The following is a 25,913-nucleotide window of genomic DNA, read 5'->3' as shown; positions in this document are numbered from 1 at the left end:
TGGGGCTCTGCAGCCGGCTCCTTCCTCTTGCCTGCCACTCCCCTGACACATTGTGGTACTGGCCTCAGGGCTGCCATTCCCTGCCAGAGGACCCTGTCCTAGCCAGGTCCTCACAGGTGCACCCCAGTGCTCTCACATCGCCCCGCCCAGTCTAGGAAATCGTAGGCGTCCCCTGGGCCATCTGCTCCACCCCCAGCCAACCCAACACCATGGCTGGCTTTGATACAGACAACCATCCCCATTGACCTTGGGCTTGGTGTCAGACGTGGGGGCACAGACCCATCCTCCGCCCTCTGGGGGCGGGGTCCTCTGGCCCCATATGGATGAGGGTTCTTAAGAATGGGACTGGTTGTTACCCATGCCCTTGATAAACTTTTGTACCTGGGCGTGGGGATGCACACCTGTAATCCCAACACTCTGGGAGACTGAGGCAGGAAGATTGAAGGTTTGAGCCCAGCCTGGGCATCATAGCAACTTGGTAAGACCTTGTCACAACGTAGAAAATAGAGGCCAGGATGTAGCTCTGTGTGATCGCCCTGGGTTCCATCTGTAGTGCTTTTCAGTGGGGCTGACTCCTGTTGTACTAGGGTACATCTCTCCCGGAAACGTCTGCGTTTGACTGGAGGCAAACTTAAAAATGCCTGAACCCTCAGGTCTTCTCCCCGGATGGGAAGGTTGTGCTTTTTGCTTTGCAACCCTTCTACCCTGAGCTTTGAGAAGACAGAGACAGAATTTGTTTAAAGAAAGGAACAGACACCTGCCTCCCCCTCCCTACCCGTCTGATCCTGAGGTTGGAGAAGGATCGATTGCCTGCTTGGGAGTGAGCCGGAACACTCTGGGTTGGGCAGGGGACGAGGGGCAGAGATGAGGTGTGCAGCCTGCAGACCAGACTCAGGGGCTCCTCCGGACAGAGCAGAATCCTGGCCTGAGGCACCAGGACAGTGGTGATGTGGAGGCTGCAAGTCCCTGTGGTGGAAGGGAACAGGGCATCTGATCTCACACTAAGGATGGGCTAGCGGCTGTCCCGGGACAGCATGGCTGCCCTTTGGTTTTCTTACCTGGCGACCAGACCCTGAGTGGGAGACTCCCCTGACCTCTCAGGACCCTTGCCTGTGTGCTGAACCCCGGGGCCGGAAGTAGCTTTACCCTGGTTTGCAGCCCAGTTCTGGTTTAGCTTGGTGGCCTGGTTGTGGCTGGCCCAGCCGTCTCCTAGAAGCTTTTCCGGGTCCCCACCCCACTGCTGCACGGCTGGGGGTGGGCTGTGGACAGTGAGTGTGTGCAATGCCCCAGACCCCACCACCCCAGTAAACTGCCCGGTCGGTGTGGCCTGCGGCCCAGTCACAACTGAGACTCCATGCGTGTGGGTCAGGGCAGGCAGCGGGGACCTTCTCTGATTTCTTTCCGGCCTGCAGCAGAGCTCCTGCGGGATTATTGCTGGGCCCCACTCAGGTCTCTGGTTCATGGTCCTGGCTGGGGGCTGTGGTTCACAGCTCCTGGGGGTGCTGAAGCTGCTGGTGAGGGCAGAACATTTAGAACCCTGCAGTCTCCCCCTGAGCCCCTTCCACACTAGTGGGCTGCATGGTGACCCCCAAAAGATGCGCTGAAGCCCCAGTCCCTCAGCACTGTGGAAACATTACTTGGGGTAAGGTCTTCATGGAGGCCCCTGTGATGAGGGCCCTGCATAGAATGCCTGGTGTCCTTACAGGAGGAGAGTCGCACAGAGAAGGAGAGGTGTGAAGGTGACACAAGGGTTAGAATGACGAGGCCACAAGCCAAGGAGGGCCTGCAGCCCCCAGAGGCTGGGAACATGACCCTGTCAACTCCTGGCTTTTGGACGTGTGACTCAGAACCTGAGAATCTGCAGTCCTGAGCCATCCAGATTGTGGCGGCTCAGCGTGGCAGCCTTAGGAGACTGGCAGAGCCTCCATGTGCAGCTATTAGCAGTAGCTGCTCCTGCCGCTGAGCTATTCCGAGACCTCAGCTTGCTAAGTTCAGGCAGCTGAGCCCCATCCGTTGGGGCCAGTGCTAAGGGGAAACAAAACTGGAAGATCTCGTTCACATTTCCTGCCATTTCTTCATAAAGTGAGCCAGGAAATCTTCTGGAACACACGTAGGCCTGAGTGGGCTGCGTCCAGGGAGCCTGTATCTCGGAGAAGCATCTCTCCAGGTCTTGTCTGGAGGTGGTAGCCTCAAAGGCTGCTTGGACTGAGCCAGCAGTGCCAGCTGTGCAGAGGGTGCTCTAGTGACTTGTCATGGGGCTGGGTCCTCAGAGACCAAACCTGCTCTGGCCTGCAGAGGGGTGCAGGGGGCAGGCAGGAGGCTGAGTGGTGTCAGTAGAGCTGCCTGCCCAAGAGGTCTGTTCATCAGTGGCAGAAAGCGGGTGGTGAGCTTGAGGGTCACCTGGGCATTGTCTCTGACCCAGTGGGCACAGCTCTGGGCTGGCTTCGGACACCCAGACCACGAGACCCAATGGGACTGACCTCTGGCTGTTGTCACACGAAGGGGCAGAGGCCCATGTGAAGCGCTCTGTCCTGCCCAGCTCCTCCTCTCACCTGGCCAGAGCTTGCTCTGTGGTGCAGCGAGAGAGGAAGTTCTGTGTTTCAGGGGGGCTGGTGCTGCAGATGGGGGGGCCGTGCGCTCTGCTCCCCGCTGGGCACTGCCCTCTGCTGAGTCTGCACACAGCTGAGTCCTGAGTCCAGTTTTCTCCGGTGAGGAGACCCAGGCAGCAGCACCCATTTGCAGACCCAGCAGCCAAGGACGTCCCTGGTAGCCAAGCTGGTGCCTGCTGGGTCTGGGGTGCACTGGCATCACCCCACCTTACAAACCCATGAGATGCCAGCATGCAGAGCCAGCTTGGGTGGTGGGAATGGTGAGTGGTGTCCTGCTAGCAGTGGGCTGGGTGCCCAGAGGTGATTTGCATAGAGATTATTTGCATATGGGTGTCGGATCTGGAGTGCTTTAGAGGTAGGGCCAGGTGGAGGGTCAGGTAGGAGGAACGCTGGGAGAGCGACTGTGGGGGTGCATGCAGTTCCTGGGCAGGCCAGTGGAGGGCAGCAGCGCTCCAGCAGCACCTAGCGGGCAGCCTAGTTCTCTAGCCAGGCCCTGCAGAGAGGCAGCGGCCCCACCTGGAACACTTCCTCGCCTTCTTTGCTAAGGTGCCTCTGCCTCACGATCCCTTGTTGGCCCCAGGGATGGTGTGAGCATCCTCCAGGCGTCCCAGCTTTGGCTCCCTCTCTGGTGCTCGCTCTTTCTCTGCCTTCTGGGAGCCTAGGGGGTCTGTGTGGTGGCCGGGATGGGTGTCCAGCTCTGGCATGGGGTCCACAGTCAGCCCTGGCTGAGATCTCAGCTCCTAGCCTCTGTGGGGAGTGGGAATTATGAGGGAGGCTGCTGCCTGGCACCCCTGTGGCACACAGATTGCCCACCTAGGTGGTCCTGCCCGGGCTGCAGGCGTGGTGAGGGAGCGCCCCTCTGTCCCCCTGGAAACTTGAGGTCCCTGGCCTGACACCTGCAGTGGGAATCTGGGTGCTGGGGAGAGAGGGTGGGCATGTCCATCCTGGGTGATCTGTGGGGGTCCAAAGACTTACTGTGGATATGTGATCCACTCTTCCAGGTTCCCCAAAAGTCCAGGTCTTGGTGCAGCCCAAGAACCCCCTGCCTAGTGTCAGGTACATGATCGAGAAGAACCATTTGCAGGGCAAAGAAATGAGGCTGCACACCCGGGCACATAGGTGTTAGCCAGGGGCTCCACTTAGCAAACACAACTAAAGCCCTGTTGTGGAGCGGGTGGCTGGCCAGGCCAAGGTGCATGGCTCCAAACCGAAGTGGGCAGAGGGGGATCAGGTTCAGCTGTGCCCCACAGTGGCGGGGGCTGGTCCTGCCTGGGTCTCCGCAGTGTGACCTACACGGTCCCCTGGGAGTGCCGGCTGCTTCTGTCTCCCTGGCACTGGGAATCTCATCGTCCGGTGTAGAGTGTGGCATGGGAGATCCCTGTTGCTTGCTTCCCCACAAGGACGAGGGCTTTATTTTCTTCGTGGGGGAGCCCCTGTGCCCAGGGTAGAGCTTGGCATTTAGTAGGTGCTCAGCGATTGACAGACTAAATGGATGGGCGGATGGAAGAGTGTATGGATGCCTGCTGCTGTACAGCCTCGGCTTCTGGTCGTGCTGTGAGCCTTGGTCCCACGCCCCGCTGTGGGTGGGGCACAGAGGCTCTAGTTCGCTGTTCTGTGCTCTGGGGGTGTTGACAAGAGGGCAAGAGGCACCTGAGCCCATGGAGGGCAAGTGCACGTGACCCTCAGTGCCAGGCCAGGATCGAGTGGACCCTGGGCATCCTCGGCTGCCCGTGGTGACCGGGCAGGGTGTGCTTTGTGTGTGGTTTATCCCCGCACCCATGTGTCCTTGCCTATGTCTTACAGAAGAGGAAAATGAGGCACCGAACATTCTAGTCCTGTCTCCCCCCACAGCATTAACATCCCAACCTGTGCACTCCTGGACTGGTGCCTCCAGGAACCAGACCCATTCACTCTGGCCACTCACGGGCAGAGGGACTCCATTGATGCCGGAGCAGATTGCACGTAGGTGGGGAGTCTGAAGGTGGTGACTGCACCAGGGTTGCAGTGAGAGGTGAGGAAGGAAGGGTGAGAGGTCCTGTATCTCAGCTCTGATCTTGGGGGAAGGTGGCAGGGCTGGGTACTAGGGACGGAGCAGGTGCCTGGTGCAGGCATGGGGTGGGAGCGCCGGGTCCCTTGAGCGAGTCACTTGCTCCTTTAGGCTTCAGGGTTCACAGCCCAGCAGAGTCGCCTGTGGGAAGCACTTACCCCCGTCAGATGCCTTTGGCATTTTTGTGAGGTGCCAGGAATGTTTGGGGTGCTTGGGACCGGATGGTCTCGCTTTCCACCTGGCAGGTCATTTTGCTGCATAACTAAGACGCAGTGACTCCGCGTGACCGAGGGCATGCAGGACGGTGATCTCTGTTCCGGCCAGCGGCGGTGGCCAGGAGCCAGTAGAGGGGAACTCCAAGTTGGGTGAGAGGAGCATAGACGTGAAGCTAGCTGTGCCCAGCTGGCGTGGGCAGGAAACGCTTCTGTGAGGCTGAGGGCCAATGCCCTTGCAAGAGAATCCTGGGCTCTATTTTCCCGTTTCCCCCTAGAACAAAGTCTCCCCTTCCAGCTGACTGATAACGTGGCAGGCAGCAGTGACTCCCTCAGCACTGTGGCAGGGATCCACTCGCCTCCCCTGGGCCCTGGGTGTTGTCTGGACTCACTGGGCTGCTGTAATGGAGCACTGCAGGCTGGGGCTTTAGACAGCTCACATTTCCCCACAGCTCGGAGCCAGGTTTCCCGTGTCCTCTGAGGGTGCTGGGGAGGGTTCTTCTTGTTTCTCCCAGCTTCTGTGGCTCCTGGTGGTCTCTGTCACTCCATGGCTTGTGGCTGTATCACTCTGACCTCTGCCTCCTGTCACCTGGCTGTCTTCCCTGTGTGCCTTGGTCCATGTTTCTTCTTACAAGGGTGCCAGGTATGTTGGGTTTAGGGCCCACCTACTCTAAAGTGACCTCAGCTTAATTGGATCCATGTACCCCTATTTCACCAAGCACAGTGGCACACAGCTGTAATCTCACCTGTTTGGGAGGCTGAGGCAGGAGAAATGTGAATTTGTTGGCCAGTCCGTGCAGCTTAGTGAGACTCTGTCTCAAAAGTGAAAAGGACCAAGGATGGAGCTCAGTGGTGGAGCACTTGCCTACCCTGTGCAAGGCCCTGGATTCCATCCTTATTGTTGCAAAAACAAGCACCACCACCCCACCCCTACCCGCCGCGCAATTCCAAATTAATTTATATTCTGCAGTTCTGGTGGACAGGCATCTGGGGGAACACTTTATCCTGTGCAGCTGCTTTCTTTGACCAGCTGGCAGATTTTCTCCTTGCTTTATACGGTGAGGGCTTGTGCCTGGCATCTCCTTGAATGGCCATGTGCTAGACACCAGGAGGGAGCAGGTCAGACAGTGGATGAGGGATCAAGGGCAGGGTGGCTTTGGTGTCAGATCTCCTTGGCCCTGCCACAGGTAGTTGTTTGGCCATGGACACGTTATTGTACTCTCTGACCCCAGTTTCCAGGTCTGTGGGATGGGCCTGTACTTCCCTCTGCCGCAGCAACAGTAGATGATTTTGAAGCGAATGGGGATATGACAGAGGTGGTTTGTGCAGGATCAGCAGTAGCATGTTCTGTCTGTGGCCTGTTGGCTGTGCCTACTTTTATACCTTGGTGGCTTTATTAGCTTTCCATTGTGGTGACCAAAAGAACCCGAGAAAACCCACTTCGAGGAGGAAAGGTTTATTCTGGCTCCTGTCCATTGCATTAGCCTTGAGGTGAAGCAAAATCATCATGGTGGAAGGGTGTGGAGAAGGAAAGCCACTCACCTCATGGTGGCCAGAAAGCAAGGAAGAGAGAGAGAGAGCCAGAGAAAGGGGAAAGGGCAGGGGATGAGGATCACCTTTCTCGGAAGGCACATCCCTAGTGACCTTCCTCCAGCAGGACCTCACCTCCTCCTAGGCCGTCCAGCTGTGGAGTCACAGGTAGGTTAATTCATCGGTGAGGTAGATGCTGGTGTGATCCAGTCACCTCAGCACACAAGGCTTTGGAGGACACTTCATACTTCAACCAGAACAGTGGCTCCTCTGTGGACGGGAGTGACCAGTCTGTCCAGCACCAGCTTGTGAGGATGAGGAGAAGCGGGTGGTCCTCCCTGGGTCCTGGCCTTGATGAGTGTGGCCTCTGGGTCTTGGTTGGCAGGAGCTGGCCAAGGGATCTTGAGTGTATAGATCTCATCCCTTCCCTGGGTACTTGGTCTGCTCCGTGGGTTCTGTTGCCATTCTTAGCAGAGAAACAGGTCACTGTCACCTTGACCAGCCACATCATGGGGATGGGACTGTCTTGGCCTGGCAGCCTGTGTGGAGCTGGCAGTGGCAGATGTGGGGCTTTGGGCATGAGGGGCACCTAGGAGCTTCTCTTTCTGGTGCTGGGCAGCAGCAGCCACACCCAAGGAGGCCGCCGGTCTGTGCGCGGTGAGAAGACAGCCCCGGAAGAGTGTGACCCAGGTTGCTGATGTCCACGCCACGTCATCAGGAGTGCATGTTTCCTTGCACCTGGCCCTCCTCTGTCCTGAAAAGAGGCCCTGTGTGGGTAAAGGTGCTACCACTTTCATAAGACTCCCTGTGCGTGCCCTGACTGCCACGTCAGCTGGCAGGGCCTGTGAGCCCTATGGCTTTGCATGTCCCTGGTCTGGGCCTCTCTCTGTCAAACAGCTAACGATCCCTGAACAAATGGTGCAGTGTCCTCGGGGAGCCCCCGTCTGAAGGGCCCCGCCGTGGGTCCTTTGTAACATGAGCCCTGGCCCATTGGGTTGGGGTTTCCATGGCTTGGTGGGGCACACCTGTGGTCAGCACCCCCACCCCCATCTTTTAGTCGGTAAGACAACTCCGGCCCTGTCGAGCCCCTGGTGCCCCCGTGGCTCATTCACCTGGCACCAAGAGGCAGTGAGTAACCAAGAAAGGCACTTTTGATCTCAGGAGGCTGGTGCTTTTGCCAAGAGCCCCAGACATCTCTGCCTGGCTCCAGCCCAAGCCAGCTTCTCAAAGAGCCCTTCCTTCTAGAGAAACTACTGGGAAACACCTTTGAAAAATGGCTTTCTGCAGTGGGTTGGAGGGTGGGAGACCCAGCCCCAGGCTCCTCCTTGGCTGCCAGCCTGAGTCCCAGGACACAGGGCCATATGGCAGGTCCAGAGTTTAATCTAGGCCCTGACATTCCAGCACAGTGGCCCCAGAGGCCCTGATTCCTGAAGCCACTCCTCGTGTCTGCCAGCCGTGTCCTCATGAACTTGGGGTGTGCGGGGGGACTCCACACTCAGCTGACCTGGAAACCTCCACAAGTGTTAAAAATCAAGTGCAGGACCGTGGAGTCCTGCCCACTGCTGGTCCCTGCTTTAGTGATGCCCCGTTGGACCACTTCTCTGGCTCTCAGGCCCTGGATAGGGACTTAATTTTGTCCTGTTCATCCAGGCTGATTATCTTTAATAAGGCCATCTTGAACATTTCCTTGTAAGCTCATTTTAAGGAAATGTTTGCGCATTAACCATTTTCCCACAGCTGGGAGACAATGTGCTGTCCCTTGCCAAAGCTTACATTTGTGTCCTCGGTGTCCCTGATGCTGGAAGGTGAGGCTGGAGCGCGGCCAGGCCAGTGCTGCCAAGCCCTGCCATCGATCACCTTCAGGGTGGGTGTGATTAATAACTGGCGTGGAGGGCGGCCTGTGCTTGCCTGGCTCTGGGCCTCGCGTGCAGAGGGGCTCTGCGTGCAGGGCCTGGGGGTGGTGGCTGGTGGTGGAGGGGCTGCTTGCAGGCCTCAGGCAGGTGGTTTGAGAGGTGGGGCTGGCTTGGCCACTGCCGTGTGCACTGCCACCTGGGCCTGCGCTTAGCCCTTTGCCAGCACTTCCTTTGCCTGGCTCGGTGCCCGGTGCGGCCCTTTGCTTTTCCAGTTTATCCAGATCCACAAGGCCAAAGCAGACTGTCCAGGCCCCAGGGCCCTGCCAATCCTGCCACCCAGTCCTTGGTGGGAAGATGCCTCCTGGCGGTTCTCTGAGCCTGCGGGCACAGCCCAGTGGGCAATGAGCCTCTTGTCCTCTGTGAACTGGCGCCCACCTCCCCACCCCGCCGCCCTGCAGGAGAAGCCACAGGCTCTAGCAGTTGGGCCCGGGCTCAGCAATGGGGTCCGGCTGCACGGACAGCCAAGTGGGAAAAGCAGGCTGCGTTGTGGCGGGGGACGTTCAGGGACTCCAGCTTCTGGGTGGGAGGAGGAAGATCCCAACCATGAACCCCTGCCGAAGAGATCTCTGTCCTGACTGAGAGGGAGGGCAGGGGCCAGTGCAGCCTGGGAGAGGTGGCTGTGAAGCCCGGTCCATGTCTGAGAGGCAGGGGTGGGGCCGATGCCTGGGAACAGTGAACATTCTGGGGACACTGCCTGCTCAGAGCCAGAACCACGTGGGTAAGGCCACTGAGCTTTCAGGGAGTGTTTTCCAAATGGGCAAGGCCCTGAGCTTTTAGGAAGTGGAGAACTTTGAAGCTGACAGGCCTGTAGTGACTGTGGCATGGGATCCCCATGTTGCAGCGGCTGAGCCCTTCCGTGTGGCAGGAGCAGCTCCTGCTGGGAGGGGACCTGGCCAGTGGCTTCGACCTGGAAGTTCATCTGGGGCAGGTCCGAGGTTCCTCACAGTGCAGACCCCAGGGCCCCGTGTGCCGCATTTGGGCCAGAAATGAGAGGAATGGCCCTGCCATCCCAGTACTCCTGTGAGTGTCGGCCGAGCTCCTTGCCGCCCTAGGATGCTGCAGTGAACCCGGCAGGTGCAGCCCAGATGCCGCCTGGGGTGACCCAGCCCCTTCTGCCTCTTGGTTCTGCATCTGGGAGACGAGAACCCTAGGCCTCGACTCAGAGCAGCTGGGAGGGTCCCACCAGGCCCCACCTACCTACCCATCTGGGGAGAAGGACCTTTCACCCACCCCTCACCTGTGCCAGCCTCCCCTCACCCATCCCATTCACCAGCATGGAGGCTGTGAACCTCCAGTACTTTGTAGACCTCTGAACCCTGCCTGGGTCCCCGTGGAACCACAGCAGCCCCCTGTAATGCACCCACTTCTCCACCCTTCCCTCTCTGCTGCCTCTCTCCATGGCACCTGTCAGTCATGTCCCTCCCCAGTGTGACTCCAGCCATGACCATTCATCACCTGTATCCTTGGGCCCATGGGAACCAGCCTGTCCCCTTATCCAGCTGCCTTTGACACTGTGCCCCACAACGCCTCCCAGCCTCAGTGCCTCTGGTCCAAACATTTGTCCCGAGCTGGACGGGGTCCCCAAAAGATACATGTAGATCCCGACCCCTGGGACCTGTGAATGTTGACCCTCTGATAAAAAGTAGTCTTTGCAGGTGTAATGAAGGTAGGGTGCTTTGAGGTATTAGGAGGTGGGAATGGAATCTGACTGTAGTGGCAGAGGTGGGGCCTTTGGGAGGGGATTAGGGTTAAGTGAAGGTCATCAGGGTGGAGCTCTGTGTGTGAATGTGATGGCTGTGTAGGAGGGAGAGGCCAGACAGACACCACTATGTGTGTGTCTCACTCCGCAGGGCTGCCCCAGGAGTCTGCCAGCAAGAAGACATCACCAAATGAGGTCCTTTTTCCTTTCCCAGACCCATGCGCCAAAATAAACCTCTCCTCTTTATAACTCACCCAGTCTATGGTGGTGTGTTATGGGCAATGGAAAACAGACTAATAAGATTTCAGATCATCCTGGATTCTCCTTATGGGCCTGAAGTTCATGAAAGTCCTGTAAGAGAAGACCTGGGAAAGAGGGAGGAGGCTGTGTGAAGCTGGGAGCAGAGCCAGGAGAGACACTGCCGTATGCCAAGGAGCTTGTGGAGCAGCCAGAGGCTGGGAGAGGCAAGAAGGACCCTCTGCTGGGACCTCCGAAGGGACTGTGACCTACACCATGACCTGGAACTCCATATCTAGAGCTGTGGGGGGATGCATATCCTTTGGTTTGGGCTCCCAGGTTGGGATCCTCTGTTACAGCAACCTCTGGATGCCCATACACTCGTCAGGCCTGACCTGCTTTCCCCAGTCGCACACATCTTTCTGGTCTCAAGACTGATTTCCTAGGAGAAGGCCCCCTCGTGCCCGTCCAAATGCCTGCTTCTGCCCCTTTGGGAGCCCTGTCCTAACCCGGACTATTATTGCATGAATGGATCACATATGGATCAATATAATGTATTGACCACTTGTTTTATTTATTGATCAAGTAACACATTTATAGGTCATCTATAGGGTGGGGGCTGCACTGGGTTCACTTTTCACCCCTGCCCCTGGTGCAGAGCCTGACCCCTGGTCAGGGCTCTGCTATGATTCTTGCTGTCATTAATGTACCGGGTCATTTCACAGCAGAAGTACATGAATGGGCGAATTAACAGATACCTCTTCACTCGTCCGTATCCACTCGTCCACTTCATCACCATTTGCCAAGTTCCCACCAGGAACCAGGGCTGGGATATGGCCGTGAGCGCAGGAACCTGGGGCTGTCCAGCAGGGGAGAAGCAGGAAGCAGAGAAAGTCTGTAGCTTGACATAGCAGTGGTGGCTGTGATTCAGGCTGGGCCCAGGCAGGCCTGGCTGATGAGGACCTTTCAGCACAGACTTGAGAAGGAAACGAACCAAGTAGAGATCTGGGGCCACAGTGGCACATGCAAAGGCCCTGAGAGAGCCTGCTTGTCTTGAAGAGTGCAGAATAGGGGGCTGGGAATGGAGGCACTGCTGGCTGGGCCTTGCAGACCTCACAGGCCGATTTGAGGTCTACCCTGGGCATTGCATGAAATAGCCACAGGTGATCTGAGTGGAGTAGGGACGAGCATCTTCAAGGCTTATCCTCATGTCTGGGACACTGGTGGCTTTGGTACCTGGGGCCGACAGAGAGCAGTGACCCTCTACCCACTCCCCGGGCTGCTCCAGGACAGTTGTGGAGTATCATTTAGTGACAGGTAGCACAGGGTAGGGTCATTAAGGCTCTGCCTTGACTGCGGGTGTCTTTGACCTGGCTTCTCAGCCCACGAGGCAGCAATTTACTGTATACCCTGTGCCCCACACATGTCACAGGATCCAATCCTTCATGCTCTGTGTGATGCCCTTCTCCAGATGTGAAAACAGGCTTAGGGAGGAAGGCCCCTGGCTCCAAACTGCAGTATGGACAGAGACTGAGCTTGGGCTTGGGTTGTATGAGTCTGAGGGTGTCACCAGTGTCTGTGTACGTGTCCCTCGTCCTCAGCGCGTCCTGATGGGGAGTGGAGAGCGTGGCCATGCAGTGGCCTGTCCTGTGGGTTGGGGCAGAGATCAGGGTCCCTGTGCTGGAGGCCATGACCTGGAGGTGGTTTGGATGTGGGCCATGTGTCTCAGGGAAGCAGGAACAATGCCCAGAGAAGAGAAAACCCTGCTGAGAGGCTGACCTCGTAAGTAGGGTTCTCAGTCTCCAAGCCCGAGGGGGAGACAGGGCCACTGGTGGTCTGTTGATAGGGATCCTTCTTCAGCTCTAGGGAGGGGGTGAGGCAGAACTGCAGATTTACCAAGACACACGGCTGTCTGGGTAATCATTACTGTCCAATCATATATCTGTCTATCCAGGCATCCATCCATTGATCTACATACCCATTCATCTAAACATCCATCTGTCCGTCCATCCATCTACCTATATATCCATCCAGACATAAATCTGTCCATCCATCCTCATCCGTCTACCTGTGTATCCATCCATACATATATCTGTCTGTCCATCCATCCATCTGGCCCTCCTTTAAACTACTCCCTCCCCTGCAGTCTGTGACAGCATTCTTCTAAGTTCTAGGGATATACTGCCCTGGTAGACCCTGGTCTTTGCTCTCAGTAAGCTCACCATCAGCTGTGACAGAAACTAAGAAAGTTATTGCACAGACAGTGGCTTCACTAGAGTTGTGATGAGCCCCGGGAAGAAAGGTGCAGTGCTCGGTGAGTGTTTCTGACCTTGCCTCTCCCGACGCTCAGGTGGGCTTCCCTGCACACATGACCTTTAGCCTGGGAAGACCTGGATGAGTCAGAGGCACCTGGGCAAGAGACAGAAGGTTTGCCCTGGTGGTGGAACAGCACGTGGGAAGTTTCAGAAGAAGGTAGGTCTTGGTGAGATGGGGCCAGTAAGAAAGGCTGTGCGTGTATATGTGATCGGTGGGGGACAGGAATGTGCTGGGAGGAGCGGTGCCGTGACTTGGGACAAGAGGGTGACATTCCGGTGGCACTTAATGTGTTCAGGGTCAGTAAGATAACGGGTATGAGGGGTTCAGCACGAACCCCCAGTTCTGTTCTAGTCTTTCCTTCAAAAGCTTACTAGGAAAGAGGACCTCAAGGTCAAGATGGGCACTTGCAGGCTTTTGATGCCCAAGCAGTTTTACTTTGGCAAGTCAGCTACAGGGGCACGTGGGCCACAAACAGGCCGGGGTGAGAGCTGGGAGCGCGTCACCTGCCTGGGACTCCGTGGGCAGATCTGTTCTGCATTCCCTGTCTGTTAATGGTACAATCTGTTCGGACCTTTGGAACATTCCTTAGCTTTTATTGAATGTAGGAAGAATCATTTCTGGAATTAGCATATAAATTGGCAGATGTCAGCAGCTCTCACAGAGAGCCCTTCGTCGGTGGGTGTACGGGCAGGATATTGGGTGGAGGAGGGGTCGCTGTCCCATTCCGTCCCATCCCTTCCTTTTCCTTCGTAGGGTGAAGTCTGCTCTGCTTAAACAGCTCTTGGTGTCTCCCAAATATGCAACTTGGGAAAGAACATGTGTCTCTTCAGTGACAGCTACAAAGGGACAGGAGTCTCAGCCAGGGTGGGGCCTGGGACCTGTCTCCGGCCCAGTGGCTCGTCGTAGGAGGATCTTCCCACGATGTCTCCTACCAGCGCCTTGTGTGCAAGAGTGGAGACCCAGGAAAGTTTGCTGCCCTCACTGGCGTGTCTGGTCTGGTCAGGGGCAGATATTTTACACATTTTATAGCCCTATTAGCTCTAGGTCTTTTGGATAGGGGTGACCAGTTGATCATTAACTGTTTGCTACGTGTGGCATTCCAAATTCTGGCCCAAGATAGCTCAGTCCAGCGTGCTGATTCCGTCTACCTGTTGGGCCGTGGCTGGGTGGGCCTGCCTTCTTGCAGCAGGTGGGGCGAATTCTCCTGATGCCAGGGCCGCGGCCCTCACCGAGGCCCCCATAGCTCCCTTAGGCTCTGGCGGAAATACTTCATTACTGTTTTTGGAAGTCTGGCTGCCCATGAAGTATGCACGTCAGTCATTGCCCAAGGGTGTGGGCACCCAGCCCTGAGAAGGCATAGTAGCTTTGGCTGTGCCATCCCTTGTGCCTTCCTCACAGGGGCTGCTCTGTCCTGAGCAGCCCTGCCTGGTGTGCTCCACTCTCTGTTGGCCCCCCATGCCTGGTCCAGGATATTGCTCTCTCTTCGTCGTATTCAAGTGTTTTCTATATTTTCTTTCTTTTCTAGATCTTGTGGGCCCAAGCAGTCCTCCCGCCTGCCAAGCCTTCCAAGTAGCTACCACTGCAGGCCATCATCCTCACAGTCAGCATGAGCAGTTTCTTCTTGTGTGTGTGTGTGTGTGTTTGGTACCGAGGATCAAACTCTGGACCTTGTGCTTGCGAAGCAGGCGTCAGAAGCACTGAGCTAAATCCCTGGCCCTAGGTTCTTATTTCTGTGTTCACCAAATTTTCTTCCAGACTTCTCGGACACCTCTTTTTCTTGCAGAATCAAAAGGCAGCTGTGAAACATTAAAAAAACCAATGCACCTGTAACCTGCAGGCCCGAGTCTCACCCCCAGCTTGTCCCACCCTGGTCCCGGCAGCAGGGCTCTGAAAGATGACCCCTTCTCTGTCCAGGCCCTCGCCTCCAGCTCCCCGCTCTGCCTCCCTCCAGGCCTGGCCCTCACCTCCCGCCTCCTGTCCTTCTGGGTCTCGTGGCTTCTGGCGGATACTTCCGCATGGCAAGTTCCATCCTTCTCCCCTGAGCTATAGTTTTTCTGGATAAAATCTAGAGGCTCAATTCCTGTCCGGTCATCCAACCCCCTACCCCATCTAGGAGGCTCTGAGAGCACAGTGCACCCCCGGAAACAGCCTCACTGGCCCTCTCTGCACTTGTGCACACACTGTTCCCTCTGCTGCTGCCCACCCAGGCATAGCTGACGCGCTCGGCCCACACGCCCCCTTTTGGAAAGCCCATCGTGCTGATGGCTCCAGAGCTCACCCCGGACTTTGCACCCAGCACGACACTGTCCACCTGTCTCCTGTGTAGCATCTTGCCTGCTCTTCCTGCGGGGCCTTCCTGCGGGGGCTCCTCCTGCTTCTCCTGCCTCTCTGACACTGGGGGCTGCAGGGACAAGGGCACGTGTGGGTGGGGATGTGCAGGCGTGGGGTGTGCAGGCCGCTGCCCTCAGGCCTTGACTGCAAGGGTCAAAGACGCAGACTGACGTGGGCTTGAGCTCAGCCTACCAGCTGTGAAGCCATGTGAGGCCGCTTAACCTCTCTGAGCCTGGCTTTTTGTCAGCAAACAGGCAGGGCGAAAGCACCTTCCAAGGGGTCTGGGGGCTGTGGCCCACCCCACACCAAGGAGCGGTTCGCAGAATGGGTTTTGAATGTTGTGGGGGCCGGGGTAGGGAGGCAGTCTCTGACTCCGCTTTAGGGTGGCCCTGGCAGGTGCAGACGCAGAGCGGAAGTGAAAAGATGAAGGTGGCATGCAGAGGGGGCCGTGGGGCATCATGGGAAGATGCCTGATGCTGCTGGCCATCAGAAGGGGAGTCTCCAAGCAGGGTCTGTGTTCAGGTCTAGCTCTGCACCCTCTTGCTGGGGAGCCTGAGTCAGGTGTGGTCACTCTGGCCTGCAGGGAGCCCTGCTCCCTGGGCCCCTGTGGCTCCAGAGCAGGCTGAGTGTTTGACTCTGGACCTCCAGCTCCTAGGGTGCCTTGGACCCCTTTTACGGAAGCTCCAGAGCTGTGGGTGCTGATGTGGATAGATCCAAACCCAGTTGCCTTCTCCTGTACCAGAGTTAGGTTAGGAGAGAAAATGCCAGAAACACAGTCTCCTGACTCAAGGGTGGGGCCACCTGTGGCCCGGAAATGGCTAGAGTGGTAGTGGCTGGATAGAGGGAGCTGCCCTTCTCCTGGCCTTGAGGGGTCACCCTGTGACCCCTGGGGAAGCTGATGACAGGCCTAGAGGCACGGGACCCAGCTGGGAGAACCTGGAGCCTGTGGCCCACTGCCCGTGTTTGTGGAGGGCTCCCTAGAAGTCCGCTCTGAGTACATTACCTTAATATACGTGGCTGTATTGAGTCAAAGCCTGCTAAATGTGCCAGCCTGCGCCAGCCTGCTGACACCTGTCACTCTGGCGTTATCATTCATAACTGCCCCAAGCAAACATTCTCTGAAGCCCCAGTATGCGTGATAAAGTACAGGGTTCTCCAGTTCGGTTCTCTGAAGAGCCCCAAGGAAAACTCCTTTTCATGGACGAGCGGACTGAGGCTCAGGGAGGGTGGGACTTGCCCAAGGAAGGTCACCAGCGAGAGGGTGGATTTAAACCCTTGGAGGTGGGTTGGAAGCCATAGCCCTCGCATCCTTCCCACACAGGTGGGGGCCTCGAGGGCACTGGAGGTATCGGGGCACCATGGGAGGGAAAGCAGGGTGGGGGTCCCTGCAAAGGCCTGACCTTCCCAGGACCCCTTGCCAGTGGCCAGCAGCCGGGATCCCAGGAAGAATTCTGCCGAGAGAGAGATTTTTCCCCTTCAAGGAATAAAAAGCACATGCACACATTCCTCCGAATCAAAGGTGTGTCGAGGGGTGGAGGGCAGGTCCCTGGGCCGGCCAGCTGCCAGCAGCCTGGGCACATGACAGCCCCAGAAAGCTGCTGGCACCAACCCTGGCCAGGCATTTGCAGTGGACGGTGGTGCCAGGGGAGGGAGGGTGGCCTTTCACCAGCTTGGCACCTCTGCCATGGGACAGCCACCTCCCCTGGGGGAGGGTGGGGTCATTTCTCTCGGTGCAGGAGGTTCAGGCCCTGGGCACCGCCTCTGTAAAAGCTTCTGTAAGGCCACTGCCCTGCTGTTCCTGTCTGAGTTGGCAGGGTGGGAGCAGGGTGGCAGGAGCTCACAGACTGTGTCCCGATCAGGACAGAGGAGCTCGTGCCTGTGAACAGTTCCACCATCCTGGCTGGAGAGGCCTGTCCTGTCCAGGGTCCTCACAGCTGCCCGTGAAGCAGGCACTGCCATTCCCTGGACTCAGCAGAGAGCAGCCTGTGGCTTCTGGGGGTGGCTTGTGCCTCCTCAACACCCCCTGCCTCTACTGTGGTCCTGAGAGGTGGACCTAGGCCCTGATGACCAGGACTCCAGGTCCCACTGGCTGCGCATGTGTGTTTTGTAATAAAGAGGGAGGAAGCCTTTGCTTAGAAGTTGAGAGTTGTATGGGTTTGTGGTGGCTGCTATAACAAGTGACCACAAATGTGGCTTAAAATAGCAAAACTTATTCTCTCAAGGTTCTGGAGGCTGGAAGTCCAAGATCAAGGTGTCAGCAGGGCTGCGCCCCCTCCAAAGGCTCCCAGAAAATCTCTTTTCTGCCTGGTTCAGGCCCTGGAGCCCCCAGGTGTCCCCTGGCTATGGCTACTTTACTGCAGCCTGTCTGGATTTCACCTGGTCTTCTCTTCCTCCATGCATCCTTCTCTTATCTCTTACAAGGACACTTGTCATTGGATTTAGGGCCTTCCAGGATTATTTCACCTTAAGATACCACTTAATTACATGTGCAAAGTTGCTGTTTGCTAATAATGTCATGTTCACAGGTTTGGGGTCACGTGTATCTTTGTGGGGTTTACCATCCAGCCCACTACAGGAGATCTCACAAACGTGTCTGCGTTTCCAGTTTCTTGGAAATCGTTGGCATCGTTGACTGGTGTTCCCACTGCAGGGTTAGAGGGGGCTGGGTGGCTGAAGCCTGTGCCCAGCAGGTGGGGCTGGCACCAACGCAGCCCAGGGCCCCTCATGGGGTGTAACCTGTCCATTTCAGACAGGGAAATGGAGGTGGCAGAGGGTGAGTTCCTGCCAGTGTCCTCAGCCCACGATGCAAATCCCACTGAACCTTTGCTTTAATAGAGAAACAGTGGGCTTGGGGGCTGCGATGGATCCTTTGTCACAGGGAAGCTGTCTGGAGAAGCTGTTTACTTTGGGATCAGTATTTTTCCTTCTTCCGCTGATGCTTGCTGGACTTTTCCTGAGCAGTGACACTTTGAAGGTCAAGGGAAAGAACGTAGATGTGGTTTGGAACCTGGAGCCGGTTAATGCAGGCCCTAGGTGTGGGGTGTGGGGACAGTTGCATAGGGATGCTGGGACAGGAGCTGAGCCCAGCACGGAGGGTGCGTTTTACAGAGATGTGGTCCGGCCTGTCCGTTTCACAGTCAGGCAAACTGAGGCGCCTCAGGGTGAGGCAGTGCCAAGCGTCTGCTGCCCTGTGTGCAAACCCCACAGGGTTGCCGTCCCCCGGTCACTAGGAGAGCTACTAGCAGGCCTCAACATAGCCCGCTGAGAGTGTCCTTCCCCATGTGGCCGCAGGTCACAGTCATACAGGGGCAGAATCTCACAGTGGGGTGGGGCAGAAGATCACACTTCCCTTCTGAATTCTAGGGGGCAAGGGTGGAGCAGGAACTGGGCTTCTGGGTAAAATGGGGGCTGCTAGAGTCCCGTCCTGATGTTATGCTCTCCTTCCTGTTGGACACACAAATGTGGTGGGGGTGGTAGACCACATTTCCCACATATCCTGTAGCTGGAGAAGTGTATCAGCTAGCTTTTACTGTGTAACAAACAGAAAGCTTTGTGGCTTGAAATCAGCCTGGGCTGGTTCATGGGGCAGAGATGTCCAGTGCCCAGATGGCAGCTGGAGCGCACAAAAGCTTTTCAAGATTCTGCTTGCATCCTGCTTGCTCTTGTGCCTTTTGCCATTGCAGGTCACAGACCAAGCCCAGGTTCAAGGGTGAGGCACCTCTCAATGGGAGGAGTGACAGGACCATACTGCCATGCACACAGGGATGCATGAACAAATTAGAGTCATCGTGGCCATTATCTCCCTATGTGACTTAGTACAGTAAGCAGAATGGGCCTTTTTAAGAAGTTTCCTTAAAGAAACTAGACCTACTCCATTCCTCCTTTCCTTTATCCTGCTGCTTGGAATGTGAATATGATCACTGGAGCTCCTGCAGCCATTTTAGACTACGAGGACAAGAATTACACCCTGGAAACTGGGATCCTGCCGACTTCTTGGGACCTTGAATGGCCTATCCTTTGATTTCTTTTATATAACCAGGAAATGACACGTGGTCACTTTTCATCCCGATTGATACCTCTGGTAAATCTCCTGGCTCCCTGAACGTGAGGATTTGGGTGGTCTGAAGAGAGCACTTCTAAGGGGTTTGGAAGAGCTCTCCTGGGCTTCTTGAGTGCTGTTACGGTTGATATGAAGACTCGTACGGATGGCTTCATCCCCTGGCGAGTTCAGCAGCTGAGTGTGCTACTGAGAGGTGGGGTCCGACCGGAAGAGGCGGTCACTGGGGTGTAGCCTGGAAGGGCGCATCTCACTCCCAGCTCCCGCCTTCTCTCTGCTCCTGGCCACCATGACCCAAGCAGCTTTCCTCCGCTCTGCCCTGCGCCACGCTGTTTCTGCACTGGAGACGGTGACCGCACTCAACCCTAACCCAAAGAAGCCTGTCCTCCTGTAAGTTATGAGCGTCGGGCATTTGTCCCTACCAAGTCGGGTGCCTCTGGGTTAGTGTGTCAGGGTCAGACCTTGGGAAGATAGGTGTTAGGGGCCTGCAGTCCCTGCAGCCAGACTGCTGTGCTCACTGCTGGCCTCACACTTGATGCCCCAACTGATGTCCTTGCAGCAGCTCTGTCACTGTTTTGTGGATAAGGACATGAGGGGTCAGGGCCATGTATGTGACCCAGCAGTGAATATTCGAAGCCAGAGCGCAAGACCCGGCCCCCACTCGCCCACCCACATGCGTGTGGTTCACTCATTCGATATCTTCTGAGCGCCTCCCAAATACCCAGCATGCACTGCTGTGCCGGGGACACAGGGTGACAGGAGCAGACTCTCACATCAGTCAGAAGAGCCCTCCTTGTCCTGGTGGGATGAGACCCTCCAGGACCAGTGCATGAGGGGATGACTGCAGCCCAGCTGTACAAATTTTTTTTTCAGTTTTTTTGAGACGGTGTCTCATTTTGTAGTGCAGTCTGGCCTCGAATTCACAGCTATCCTCCTGCCTCAGCCTCCCGGGTGCTGAGATTACAGGTATGCGTCACCATGCCCAGCCTACCTGTGCAATCTTAAACCATGAGCCTCAGTTTCCTCACCTGTGGAGAGGATGCTGACCTTCTGGTGCTGGTGGGAGACGGCGAGGCATGGCACAGGGGCCGCTCCTCTGCAGGAGGTCCTGTCAGTCTCCTGTGGGGACCCCAGCCCCGGCCTGGTTTTCTCCTTGGCTTCCAGCTGGAGTTGGGGGAGGGAATAGGAGGTGGACAGAACCAGTCCTGGTCTCAGGGTTCAGCCAGTTTCTGGCTGCCTGGCAGGGCTGGGCAAGGCTGAGTCAAAAACAGACTGGGTGCACAGGTCGGATCTGTGTGGTGCCCATGAGGGTGGCTCAGAGTCCAGCGCACAAGCTCAAGCCCTCTGCTGTGGAGGCCGTGGGTCAGGCGGCCACTCGCTCCTGTCCACTGGATCCCCGGCATGCTGAGGGCAGGCTGGAAGGACAGTCCTAGAGTGTGGGGCAGCTCCTGTGGTGCCTTGGAGCTGGGAGGCTGCAGGGCCCCCTTGAACCCTTCCTGTTTTGGGGCCTAGGTGCTGCCATTGCCAGCTGCATGCGCAGGGCTGCTGGAGGACACCAGCAGGGGTCCCTTCTAGCAGGTTGGCAGCCTGAAGTGAAGGGGTTTCCACACTTGCCCATGTCAGCTTCCTGGGGCTGCCGTAACAAAGCCCACAGCCTGGTGACTTCTGTAGCAGACGTTTATTATTCCTGTCCTGGAGCTGGAAGTCCCAGGGACCCAGATGTTGCAGGACTGAGCCACCTGAAGCCTCTCCCCTTGACTTGCAGATGGTGTCTCCTCCCTGTGTCCTCATGCAGTTGTCTGCATGTGTTTGTGTCCTGATCTCTTGTTATAAGGACAGAGTGGACTGGGTCACCCCAGTGAAAGTGAGTGCCCTCTGGAGAGTCCCTGCCTCCACATACACCACCATCTGAGGCACTGGGGTCAGGACTTTAGTATATGAATTTGGGGTACACAGCTCAGCTGTGATGTGTCTTGGAAAGAAGGTGCTAATGTGGAAAGGGAGACTTTGTTATCAGATGTGGGTGACCTGTTCCAGCATAGAACACTTGCGCCCTTCCTGGGGCTCAAGGGTCCCCTGCTTGGGGGATTCACAGAGCTGAGGACTTTCAAGCCATGGGCCCTCTGTGCTCCCTTTGGTCACCAGCCGGCCCTCCAATCCTGCTCTGGGCCTGGCCTCTGCCACCTGCGGAGACTTGTTGGAGCCCCTGGGTGGCAGGCATGCCAGTGGGCAAGCACTGCTCACAGGCTAGCAGGTGTGGGGCAGCCTGCCAGGCCCACTGAAGCCAGAGGTGCAAATCCTCCTGCGGCCACTTGCTGGCTGGGTGAAATCTAATGACCTGACTTCCCTTGGCCTCGGTTTTCTTATCGGTCAAGTAAGATCACAGTGAGTCTCTGCAGGGCTCAGGAGGTGGTGACATGAGATCTCGGAGCTTGGCCTGACCTGGGAGCTGATGGCAGTGAGTGATAGGTACAGGCCCCGTGTGACTGCTCAGAGGAACTCGAAGTGGGCAAGAGGTGTGTGTCATCATTCCTACTGCTTAGCTGGTGGGAAGCTGAGGCCTGAGTGGGTGCAGTGCCTGGGCCAAGGATATGGGGCCATTTCTGTGGGGGACCAGGCATGTGGCTCTGTCCTCTGTGTCCCAACCTTCCCTGCCTTGGCCCATGGCTCCCAGGGAGCTGGCAGCCTTGGTCTCAGGGCAGTTCCTCCTGCAAGGCAAGGTGGCTGGGCCTCCTCCCTGCAGGGACCAAGACAGAAAGTATCCTTGGGGACATGGTGGGCCCTTGTCTGTGTCCCACAGCAGGTCCTCTGACCTCATCCTGTCCCTCCTCACAGTCCTTCCTCCCCAGACACCCTGTGCACCCTTCTCATGGGACTACAGGGTGGCGGTGACTTTTGAGTTTGGCTCAGTGGTCTCTGCTGGCGTTGACTGTGTCTCTGTCCTCCCTTGGCTCTCCAGGACCTCTGCACCTCAGGTCCCTGGGGTCAGGTCTTTCCCAGCACCCCACCCCCCGTTTCTGTCCATGTCCTTGACTGCGGGTTCTGAATATGTCTTCCCTTTGACCTTGAACCTTTGCCCTTGACCTCTTTGCATTTGCCCCTTGCTGGTTTGGGCTGCACTGCCCCTGGTGTGGACTCCTCCTCCTTTTCAGCCTCCTGCTTCTTTTGGGCTACTCTTCTCGGCACTGAGGTCCTGGAGCTGTGTCCCTTTCTGCCCTGGGGACCCACTCAACCCTTGTCCTCTTCCCAAATCACTTGCTCTGCTATTCAGACCCTAACATGCTCCAGTTGGGAAAGCTGGGAGCAGGGCCCAGGGCAGAGTTGGAGAAAGGGGTGCCCTGTGCACCTGTCACAGGGAAAAAATGACACCGTGACATTGACTGAGGGCGTGTTTCATACCAAGTCTGTCCTTGGCACCTCCTGCGGCTTCTTCCTGAAACACATTTCATCATCCTTGTAGTGTAGACGCAGGACCAAGTGTGTGGAGGAGGCTGGTCTTGAATTCAAGAGCAATGTGCCCAGGACCCCAGAGGATACAGCCTCTTACTATGCCAGGTTTAAGGTAGGGGAAGGAAATCACCCTAGAGGAGGTGTCTTGAGGTTTTGAAGCCTAAGTAGGAGTTCACCAGGGATACTGGATGTGAGTTTTCCTGGTGGAGGCAGTGGGTGGAGAAGTGCTACTGGGTGGGTGGGTGGCTGTGTGCTGGCTACCTGCCTGCCCTTCAGAGTCTTGAGGAGGCCAGTGGGTGTGCAGCACACTTCGCCGTGGATATGGCCACTCCAGGGCTGCCCTTCCTGTTGGTCCATGGCGGTGGCCCTGCTGTTCTGTCCTCAGCTCCCTGAGTCCCTTCTGTAGCTTGTATCTCGTGTGTCCCCTGAAGGCCCATATATTGAAGGCTTGTTTCCCACAGTGGTGCTAGCTGCAGGTGGTGGAAAACCTGAGAGGTGGGGCCTGGCGGGAGGCCTCGTGGTCATGGGGGGGGCACAGCCCGTCTTTCTTTCCCTGGATCCAGTCATGCAGTGAGCAGCTCTGCCACACATGCGCTCCCACGGGATGCGCCGCCTCTCCACCCACCCTGAGCACCAGGGCCACCTGCCCAGGGACCAGAGCCTCTGACACTGCGAGCCCAGGTAACCCTGTCGGTGCCTGTCACAGTGACACACTGCTGACTGGGATGCCCTCACCGCCGTCGTGCAGGGAGCCTTACGCCGTGGCCTCCCGGCAGCATTACGAGTGTGTGTACGTGTGTGTACGCACCATGTGCACACGCATGTGCACAGGCACTTGTGTGCACGTGTCATTCACGTAGCTATTAGAGCAACCCTTGGTGCATGTCACATGTTGATGTAGCCATGACAGTGGAAACTCGAGTGCCTCACAAGGACCAGGTGAGGGCCAGAGATGTAGCTCAGTGGCCCTGCACCTGCCTAGCAAGTGCAAGGTCCTGACTTCGATCCCTGGGACTGGACAAAAAAACCCAAATTGCCCTAACAAGGACCAGGTAAGTACTGGCTCTTCCCACAGCACCATCACGACCCCTATGATGTGGTCACCATCTGACAGGCAAGGAGGCTGAAGTCAGTGAAGCGAAGGGATTGCCCCACAGTCCCAGTGAAGGGCTCCCGGCAGGGCTCAAACTGCAGCCTTCTCAGCTCTGTCACCCATCCTGGCCTCTGTGTGGAAAGAGGTCCATGGCTTGGCTGCCCCTCCTCCACAGAGCCTCACAGAGCCTCCACAGAGCCTGACCTCATGCAGCTGTCCCCTCACAGTTGTCCCCCAGGTCCTGAGGGTTCAGGGGCAAGGCTGGGGTCACTGGCTCCCCATTTGCACCTGAGGCTCCTGGCTGGCATGGGGGGGTCAGCATGGACCCCAGAGGGGTGGCACTTGCTGGCTCAGGCTGAGCCATCACCGTAGAGCGTGGCTGCAGCATGCTGGCCTCTTCGGGCGCCAGGTGCCACATCCCTAACTTGGAGGCTTGGGTGGTGGCTGTCTCTTCAGAAAGACGGTGTGTGCGTAACCCCTAGCTGGTGCCCCGCACACAGTGGGGCCTTTGCTCCTTTCTCCTGCTTCAGGAATTAGCAGCCTGTTTTCTAGTACAGATTCCTGAGCAGCAACCCTCCTGGGCAGTTGGAGCAATTTAAATGTACAAAGTGCAGTTTGCATTCCAGGATGGCCTCGCTCAGGTGACATTTGGTCAAGAGCACTGTGCAGGGAGTCTAGAGCCCCAGCCTTGAGTCCCTGGACACCCTAGGGCAAGTACCTTCCCCTCCTGGCATGTGTGCCTCCTCACCTGGGCCGGTTCTGATACTGCCCGGGACTGGCTAAGGAGAGCGCTGCCCAGGGTGGGGGCTGTTTACCCAGATTCTGCATGGAAGGTTCAACCTCAGGCAGCTCCCGCCCCACAGGCCCTTTTGCGGGCCTCCTCCCAGCCTTCTGGCTGCCCTGCTACACTGACTCACAGCCCTGCTATGTGTCCCTGGCCTTGTGGCAGGCTCTCTGCATGGGTGGGCAGCAGGGCAGTGCTCTGTACCTGGGATAGGAGGCATTTGGGTCCCCTGAGAACATCCATCACCCTGTCCCTGTGGCTCTCGGTGGGGACAACATGCTTCTCCCCTGAGACCCCAGCAAGGCTGCTGTGGGTCTCCACAATCACTGCTTCCCTGGGAAAGTCCTTTAATCCTGTCCAGACCTCTCTTCACTCTGTGATCTGCTGCTGCTCCTCAGGGACCTGGGCACACAGCGGGCTCCCTGCAAGAGACGAGGTAGACATTGTAGTTTGCAGGAGCAGCAGGCACAGGATGCCGCTCGGAAGTGTGCAGGCGAGCAGGGCTCCTCGCACAATGCCGGGCTATTGGGGCTGAACCGGCCTCTCTGCCTGCACTGCTGGGCCCTGCATCTTCTTCACCCATAAGGAGCTACAGGCTTCACTGCGGTCTTCCAGGTGACTCCACACCACCTTCTGCACAGGGCACAGGTGGCCCAGGGTCTTGCTGTTGGGCCCAGGGAGTTTGGAACCGAACTGGCTTTCGTGACCCACACTCTTAACCTCAAAGGTGGTTGGCATCATCTCACTCTGGGAAGTCAGGGGCCAAGGGTGCCTACCCACTTCTGCACCCAGTGCTGAGCGTGCTTGCTGCACAGGGGCATCCCCAAGTCCTTTGCCAAGTGAGTCGGTGTTGTCAGGGGTCCTCGGCCTCCTCCTGTGTCTCCTTCCCACATGAGCTGAGCCCCTCGCAGCCCTCCTCTCCTGCCACTCACTCTTCCTGGCCTTCTCCCATTTCCTCTCTAGGACCCCAGGGACTATGGCCTCATCCTTCCGCATCCCTGAAGACCCACGGAGGCCAGAGGACGTGCTGCTGCATTGGGGTTGGCCCTTGGATTTAGGAACCAGGCTCAGCTGGAAGACAGGAGGCAGAGCATAGATGTGAGCCTCAGGTCCCTGCGCCCTCTGGTCTTGCTGTGTGACTCGGGGCCAGTTACTTCATCTCCTGGGACCCTGGAGGCTCACAAGATGGGACCGAGTGGCAGGAGCTGGAGTTGCTCCTGCATCCCCAGGAGTCCCTTAATTTCTCCCGAGCAGCCCTGCCCAACACAAATATATTACTAATCACTTGGGGAATTTAAAATTTTTTGAGTAGACACGCTACAAAAGTAAGAAGCAGCAGGTCAGAAGGATTTTAATAATATTTCATTCCACCTAATCTCCCCAAGATATGTCAGCCTGGGATCAGAATCAAGAGGATCAGCGAGATGTTCTGTGTTCTCTGTGTGCACGGACTCAGAGCCCAGCCCATGCTCTCACATTTGGAGCCTGTGGCCTTCATCCCATGCCACGTGTGGAACATCCTCCTGGAGCTGTGGAGCTGCATAACAGAAGGCTATCTCACGAGGGCCGGGGATTTAGCTCAGTGGCACTGTGTCTGCCTCGCAAGTGCAAGGTTCTGAGTTTGATTCCCCAGTA

The 25,913-nt window shown here is 57.0% G+C and overlaps 1 long non-coding RNA gene across 1 annotated transcript; it reads left to right on the top strand.

Moving 5' to 3' along the window:
* Positions 1-2,704: 2,704 nt before the first annotated feature.
* LOC104870241 lies at positions 2,705-25,853 on the top strand. Its single transcript, XR_782488.1, has 4 exons — positions 2,705-2,869; positions 4,413-4,620; positions 25,242-25,376; positions 25,664-25,853. It is a non-coding gene; the product is annotated as an uncharacterized LOC104870241 (long non-coding RNA).
* Positions 25,854-25,913: the final 60 nt, after the last annotated feature.

Source organism: Fukomys damarensis, unplaced genomic scaffold, assembly GCF_012274545.1.
Source record: "Fukomys damarensis isolate Sample0158 unplaced genomic scaffold, DMR_v1.0_HiC HiC_scaffold_27, whole genome shotgun sequence".
In the NCBI taxonomy this organism is placed as follows: Eukaryota; Metazoa; Chordata; class Mammalia; order Rodentia; family Bathyergidae; genus Fukomys; species Fukomys damarensis.
Note: the sequence above shows the minus strand (reverse complement) of the source record. Positions and strands in the feature narration are given on the sequence as shown.